Genomic DNA, 8,842 nt, shown 5'->3' on the forward strand with positions numbered 1-8,842 from the left:
TCCGAAAGACCCTCGGCTCAAGAATGCAAAAAGACAAAAAGAGACAATATTAGTATCACCCCATAAATCATAAGAAACGTAACAACAACATGGGAACAAGAAGATAGATGCAAAGCAAAAGCGATAGCCAGTAAATAGACCCGGCACTATGAGAAATAAAAGAGTAGTAAGACACAACATTACCACTCACGACAAAAACCCTACCAGACTAGCCTCACAAAGGTACGAAGACAGTAAAGACTCACTACCTCCTAGCCTACAACCCTAATCTTCGACCTCCACAAATTCCTATCAAGGGTCATATCCTAGGAGATCTGAAGCCTCGTCATGTCCTGCCTAATCACTTCTCCCCAAAACTTCTTAGGCCGCCTTCTACCTCTTCTCATACCCTTCACAACCAGCCGCTCACACCTCCTTACCGAAACATCTAGGCTTCTCCTCTGTACATGTCCGAACCATTTGAGTCTCGCTTCCCGCATCTTGTCATCAATGGACGCAACACTCACCTTCACTCGAATATCATCATTCCTAATCTTGTCCTAAATATATGGTTTTCGAATTTCATGACCTAAATATATGACATGTCCAAGTTTATCGCCTTTGAAGACCGCAAACGTGTAGTACTAGTGAGATGATCGGGATTTTTTCATAATAAATCAAAAAATATCTGATCATTTTATGTAAAAAAAAAAATTAAGTTACTTATTAGAAATGATGCACTTTTATTTTCTTAAATATTTTTTTAAACATGCTCGATCCTTCGCGTGAGCCTAATTCTTTTTAATTGATCACGCACGTGAATGTTTTTTGATATTTGACAGCGTTGATATTTGAATCTAGAACCTCTGTTTTCTTGGACACTATGTTGAAGAATAAAATTATTTCATCTAAAACGTTAAGCTATTAATAGACTACACTTTTATTTTTTAGTATACCGGGTTCGAGCCTGAAAAATAAAAATACTTTTTAGTAGGGATATTTTATCTTTTTATTGGGTTTAATCGGCGCGAATTCCAATTAATTGAACCAAGCTTCAAACACATATGCTTAAAAGGAGAGAGAGAGAGACTGTCTCATAAAGGAGAGACTGTTTTTCACCTTGTTACAAGTTCTAACAAGAACATACTTATGCTTGGGGTCAGGCCTAACCCCGCAGCAGTAAGGTGGTTTTAAAAAAAAATACTCCTTACTTTATATCAAGTACTTGTTAAATTCGTTAGCACTATTTTCAAACTGTTTTTATCTTAGAACTTATGGACTTAAGATAGTTAGATTTTCTCTTCTCTTGATCCTTGCGCACCATTCCTGAGCAGGAGTGAATTTATAGGAGATTACGGGGCACGTGAATTTATGGTTGAAATTAAATATTTTGTGTATATATTTTCTAAAATTTATATAATATTTTAATTGTTGACATTCATCATACTATATTATAAGTATGAAGCCATAATTTAAAGATTGAAAGACCAAAATAACCCTATAAAATTAAGAAACTATAATACCCTTTAAGAAAATGAAAACTGCTCCTTCTTAAATCGATACATTAACCAAACTTAATTATCTGAAAATTTGAGGAGCTGCATTGGATAATTAAATGAACGTGTGGAAGGAAAGCTCAAGCAAGGAAAGAACTAAATTGCGTTCAACCTCAATGCAGAAAAACATAAAGCATTTCATAATAAAGAATAAGTAATACTCCACACTAACTATGATAATAATGTTATTAATAGTATAGCGTAGAGTAAGCAAATAGTCTACCGTTACAATTTATCATTTATGCTGGTGCGTCAAATCAAAAGCATTTTTTCATCTTTTATGGTGGTTCGTTGAATTACAACAGTTACTAAAAAGTCCGAACATATTCTTTACACCATATACACCTCACCAAGAAGGTGTGGTTCCCTTTGAGAAATGATAAACCGGATTAGATAATTCTACGTACACTTATTCTTGAGATCAAATTTTAAGGTGTTCATTCACTCGAGAAATCCGTTTAATCCTCACCAAAGAATCTGCAAACTATCTACTCATTCAAGTACAACAGTAACTGTTTACACCACAAATTCTATATTATAAGTATGAAACTCTAATCTAAAGATTGAAAGACCAAAATAACCCTATAAAACTAAGAGACTATAATACTCTTAAGAAAATAAAAAATGCTCCTCCTTAAATCGATACATTAACCAAACTTAATTATCTGAAAATTTGAGGAGCTGCATTGGAGAAAAACATGAAGCATTTTCTATACGGTCAAAACCGGTTTTACCTTTCGTGTAATTAGTTAAGATTGGAACATGACGGACCGAGGGTCGTCATCATAATATCGAGATGAGATCTGAAGCCAGGTTATCGAGCTCAAGATTCAGGGACCGATCAATACCAAGCTCGAGTCCAAATCGAACTATGATGTGAAGTGGTGTTATCGAACTCGAGATCCAGATCAGTCGATACCGAGCTCGAGTTAATATCGAACTCGATTCAATATCGAGTTCGAGATCTAGAGATTGACCAATTCCAAGACCGACCAAGATCGAGCTAAGAGACAAAGAGTCATTGTAGCCGCACCAAGGGAGAGAATCTCGGCGGGAATTAAGGAAAAACTAATTAACTAATCTATCATGGGATCCCCACTATATTTTTTTAATTATATCCAAACTAGGATGCCTCCACTATAAGAAGAGTGACTATCATTTCTGTAAAGGACACATTGAATATTGAGACATCAATACACTCTCACATTTCAAAGATTATTAGTCCCTCCGTTTCAAATTAGATGAGGTATTTTCCTTTTTAATCTGTTCCAAAATAAATGACACATTTCTAAATTTGGAAATAATTCAACTTTAAATTTTTTATTTTATCAATTTTACCCTTAATGAAAAGCTTTTATAACCACACAAATGTCATGGCCCCACGAAGCTTTTACCCCTTAAGCTTTTAAGGTCACAAGTTTCAAAAGTCTTTTTTTTTTCTTAAACCCCGTACCGAGTCAAACTACCTCATTTAAATTAAAACGGAGGGAGTAATATTTAATAGAAGTATAGTAGAGATTATCCTTTTTTGGGCTTTGGACATTGATTCATCTCGCTTGTTTATAAATCATTCTCTACTCAATTTGGTTTGTATTTCATTCCTTTTTTACAGTCAATATTCGATATATTTCTACTTATTTTCTGATTTGTACCAAGTCATACTACGTATCTTTAGAACTACGTATAAATTCAACTTTATCTGTTTTTCGAATAAACATTTTGGCGCCCACCATGTGGCTAAGGATAATAGTGGTTATTTGATACGAATCTCTACAAAACACACCATTTTACACTTGCTCTTAGAAGTGTCTTTGATTTCAGGTTAAAAACAACGAACTCTCAATCAATGGCCCTACCTATTGAAAATGAAGCTAGCCTTCAAGATGAGAACAAAAACCTGACGACCGGGGATGATAGGCCACTCGTCGATCCCGTTGGAACTCAGGTCGCAGATCCAATCGATGTCAATTCACATATGGCTATCGAGGCGAACCAACGTTCCGACCCCAAAAATAGCATCCATGGTGGAACTCGACCTGCAATTCTAAATACCCAAAATATTAGAGAAGATGGGATCAACCTGTGTATGATCTTCGAAATGTTACAAGCTCAACAGGTAGCAATAACTCAGTTGCAGAGCCAAACCCAGGCACCGAGCAGAGCCGAGCCCGGTCCATCCCGAGAAATCACCCACGAAACAGGGCCAGCCGTAGTAAGACCAAATGAACAAAAATCGGGGACTAATCCCGAAATTATCAAGATGTTAGAGGAACTGACAAAATGAATTGAGTCAGGAGAAAAGAGGATTGAAGCAAATGACAAAAAAGTAGAAATGTATAACTCCAAGGTTGATCAGATCCCGGGGGGACCACCGGTATTGAAGGGCTTGGATTGCAAAAAATTCATACAAAAGCCTTTCCCCTCGAACGCGGCTCCTAAACCGATCCCCAAGAAGTTTCGCATGTCCGAAATTCTAAAATATAATGGAACGACCGACCCCAACGAATATGTCACCTCTTACACATGTGCCATTAAAGGGAACGATCTAGAAGACGACGAGATCGAATCCGTACTATTGAAGAAGTTTGAGGAAACCTGTCAAAGGGGGCAATGATATGGTATCATAATTTACCACCTAACTCTATCGATTCTTTTGCTATGCTTGCAGATTCTTTCAAAAAAGCACACACTGGAGCCATAAAGGTTAAGACCAGCAAGTCGGACCTTTCAAGGTAAAGCAAAAGAATAACGAGATGGTAAAAGAGTTTGTATCTCATTTTCAAATGGAATGAATGGATCTACTATCGGTCACGCATGATTGGGTTGTACAAGCTTTCACTTAAGAACTGAATGAACGAAGCTCGATGGCTTCACGACAGTTGAAGCAAAATTTGGTTGAGTACCCGATTGTTATCTAGGCCGATGTGCACAATCGATATCAATAGAAGATCAGAGTTGAAGATGATCAGTTGGATTCTGGGTCCGCTATTAAAAGGGGCGTCGACCGAGAACCAAGGTCGAATAAGGACCGTTATCGGCCGTATAACGGAGATCATATGGGTAGCAAACCTACACGCAACTCCATACGAGGCGAAAGGAGAAGTGATCGAGGCCAAGGGTATCGAGGGCTGATGAACAAGAATGGGTTCGACAGGCATATCGGACCTAAGGAAGCACCACGGTTATCAGAATATAACTTCAACATTGATGGATCCACCATCATGTCGGCTATCGGACGCATCAAAGATACTAAGTGGCCTCGACCTCTGCAGTCTGATCCAGCCCAGAGGAATCCCAATCAAATATGCAAATATCATGGCACCCATGGCCACAGAACCGAAGATTGCAAGCAATTGAGAGAGGAGGTAGCCCGTTTATTTAACGAAGGGCACCTTCGAGAATTTTTAAGTGACCGGGCCAAAAACCATTTCAAAAACAGAGATTTCAATAGACAAAACCAACAAAAAGAGCCACAACACATCATCTGCTTGATCATCGGAGGGATCGACGTCCCCCAGGGACCGGTGCTTAAATGCATTAAGATGTCTATTGTAAGAGAAAGGCGATCTCGGACTCAGAATTACACACCTAAAGGAACCTTGTCCTTTAATGACGAAGACGCGAAAGGAATCATGCAACCCCATACCGATGCACTGGTAATATCTTTACTTATGAATAAAACTTAAGTTAAGCGTGTGTTAATTGATCCGGGTAGTTCGACCAATATCATTCGATCAAGGGTCGTAGAGCAACTCGGTCTACAGGACCAGTTCATACCGGATTTAATATGGTATGTGAAACTACTAAGGGCGAGATAATCTTACCAGTAAATGTGGTCGGGACCATACAGGAAATAAAGTTCCACATAATCGAGGGAGATATGAGATATAACGCCCTCTTCGGGAGGCCATGGATCCACAACATGAGAGCATTGCCCTCGACCCTTCACCAGGTTCTGAAATTTCCAACATCGGAAGGAATCAAAATGGTCTATGGGGAGCAACCAGCCGCAAAAGAAATGTTTGTCATCGATGAAGTGATTCTGATATCCTCGCTATCATCGACAAAGGGATCAGATTCAAAGGAGGAACAGGACACCAAATAGCAATCACAAACGTCAGCCTCGACACAACTAGAGAATCAGAAGACTGACGAAGACGATGACTATGGGATCCCCCAAACCTTTGTGGTCCCCGATGATTCCGATGCTACCCAGTCAATGGTCGAAAAACTGGAGTAAATTATGCTAATCGAACATCTGCTCGAGCGAAAGGTATACTTGGGCACGAGGTTAGATCCCGAGCTCAGGAAAAAGCTTACTCAATTTCTTATAGCTAACATGAACTGTTTCGCTTGGTCTCATCTTGACATAACAGGGATTTTATCGGAAATAGCCACTCATAGACTGAGCTTGGATCCAAATTTCCATCTGGTAAAGCAAAAAAGAAGGCCCCAGTCTGAGGTTAAGCATGCCTTCATCAAGGACGAGGTAACCAAACTTCTTAAAATAGGATCCATTCGAGAAGCAAAATACACTGAATGGCTAGCAAATGTGGTGATAGTGCCTAAGAAAGGAAACAAACTTAGAATGTGTATATATTATAAAGACCTGAACAAGGCATACCCTAAGGATTCCTTTCATTTGCCTAGTATCGATCGTATGATCAATGCCACGGCCGACCATGAGACTCTCAGTTTTTTCGATGCCTACTTTGGGTACAACCAGATATAGATGAACCCGAAGGATTAGTAAAAGACCTCGTTTGTCACTAAGTATGGTACCTATTGTTATAATGTAATGTCATTCGGTCTAAAAAATGTTGGTGCAACTTATCAACGCCTAGTAAATCGAATGATCAAAAAATAAATGGGAAAATCAATGGTAGTTTATATTGATGACATTTTAGTTAAGTCCCTGCGAGCAGAGGACCATTTAAAGCATTTGCAGGAAAATTTCAACGTACTAAAGAAGTACAATATGATGTTCAACCCCGAAAAATGTGCATTCGGGGTTGGCTCGGGCAAGTTTCTTGGTTTCATGGTGTCCAATCGAGAAATCAAGATCAATACCGATAAAATCAAAGCTATCGAGGATATCACGATAGTAGATAATGTGAAGGTCGTGCAAAGGTTAACGGGGATAATAGCTTCCCTGGGATGATTCATTTCGAGATCCTCAGATAGGAGACATCGATTTTTCTCACTGCTTAAGAAGAAAAGCAATTTTGCATGGACTCCAGAATGCCAGCAGGCTTTGGAAGAACTAAAGCGGTATTTATCAAGCACGTCTCTGCTTTATACCCCGAAAGTGGACGAACAACTTTACTTATACTTAGTTGTCTCGGAGATAGCGGTAAGTGGAGTCCTGGTTCGAGAAGAACGAGGTACGCAATTCCCTATTTACTATGTTAGCCGGACCTTAGGCGAGGCCGAAACTAGATATCCCCACTTAGAAAAATTAGCGCTTGCTTTAATAAGCGCCTCTAGGAAACTAAAACCATATTTCCAATGTCATCCGGTACATGTTGTAACAACTTATCCTCTTCGAAACATTTTGCACAAACCTGAGCTTTTGGGTCGATTGGCCAAATGGGTCATAAAAATCGGTGGATACGATATTGAGTATCGACCCCGAACCGCTATCAAATCTCAAATCTTGGCGGATTTTGTGGCTGACTTTTCACCGGCCCTCATACCTGAAATTGAAAAAGAGATACTGATAAAATCGGGTACCTCTTCGGGAGTCTGGACCCTTTTTCACGGACGGTGTCTCGAACGCGAAGGAGTCCGGGCTAGGCATTATACTAAAATCACCCACAGGTAATGTAGTTAGGCAGTCTATCAGAACTACAAAATTGACTAACAATGAGGCCGAGTATGAGGCCATGATTGCAGGTCTCGAACTAGCTAGAAGCTTGGGAGCGAAGATCGTAGATCGTAGAAGCTAAGTATGATTCCCTCCTCGTGGTAAACCAAGTTAACAGGACTTTTGAAGTCCAAGAAAATCAAATGCAAAGGTACTTGGATAAATTACAGTGACTCTACATCAATTTAAAGAATGAACTTTGCAACATATACCCCGAGAACAGAATAGTGAGGCCGACGCTCTTGCGAACTTAGGTTCTTCGGTCGAAGATGACGAACTCAACTCGGGGACTGTTGTACAACTCATAAGATCGGTGGTCGAAGAAGGTCACACCGAGATAAACTCCACAAGTCTAACATGGATTGGAGAAACAAATATATAGAGTACTTCAAGAACGGGAAGCTTCCATCAGATCCAAAGGCATCGAGAGCTTTGCGCATAAAGGCATCACGGTTCACCCTGTCCGAGGATGGAACATTGTATAGAAGGACGTTCGATGGACCATTGGCAATATGTTTGGGACCAGGAGATACTTATTACATCCTACGACACTTGTGGAAACCTTTCTGACGCCGATTTGCTGGTCCACAAAGCAATCAGTGCAGGGTATTATTGGACCGATATGGGCAAAGATGTGAGGTAGTTCGTTCGAAAATGCGACAAATGCCAAAGACATGCGCCCATGATTCATCAACTCGGGGAGCTGCTCCACTCGATCCTATCTCCATAGCCTTTCATGAAATAGGGAATGGACATCGTCAGCCCCCTCCCATCGGCCCCAGGGAAAGCTCAGTTTATTTTGTTTATGAGTGATTATTTCTCTAAATGGGTTGAAGCACAGGCTTTCAAGAAAGTCAGAGAAAAAGAAGTGATAGACTTCATTTGGGACCACATCATATGTCGATTTGGGGTGCCAGCCGAGATTGTATGTGATAATGAAAAACAATTCATTGGCAGCAAAAAACTAATTTTCTCGAGGATCACAAGATCAAAAGGATCTTATCAACACCGTACAATCCCAGCGGAAACGGACAATCCGAATCGACCAACAAAACCATCATCCAAAATCTTAAGAAGAGATTTACCAACGCCAAGGGAAAATGGAAAGAAATACTACCCGAGGTCCTATGGGCATATCGCACAACATCGAAATCCAGTACCGGAGCAACTCCATTTTCGTTGGTCTATGGCGCCGAAGCTTTGATCCCGGTTGAGGTCGGAGAACCTAGCATCAGGTTTTGTTATGCTATAAATGAGTCAAATAACGAGACCATGAACACGAGCCTAGAATTACTGGATGAAAGACTATAGGCCGCCCTCGTCCGTTTGGCCACCCAAAAATAGCAGATCAAAAGATACTACAATCGAAGAACCAATCTTCGACATTTCAAAATCGGGGACTTGGTACTAAGGAAAGTCACCCTCAACACTCGAAATCAGA

Source organism: Nicotiana tomentosiformis, chromosome 5, assembly GCF_000390325.3.
Source record: "Nicotiana tomentosiformis chromosome 5, ASM39032v3, whole genome shotgun sequence".
NCBI lineage: Eukaryota > Viridiplantae > Streptophyta > Magnoliopsida > Solanales > Solanaceae > Nicotiana > Nicotiana tomentosiformis.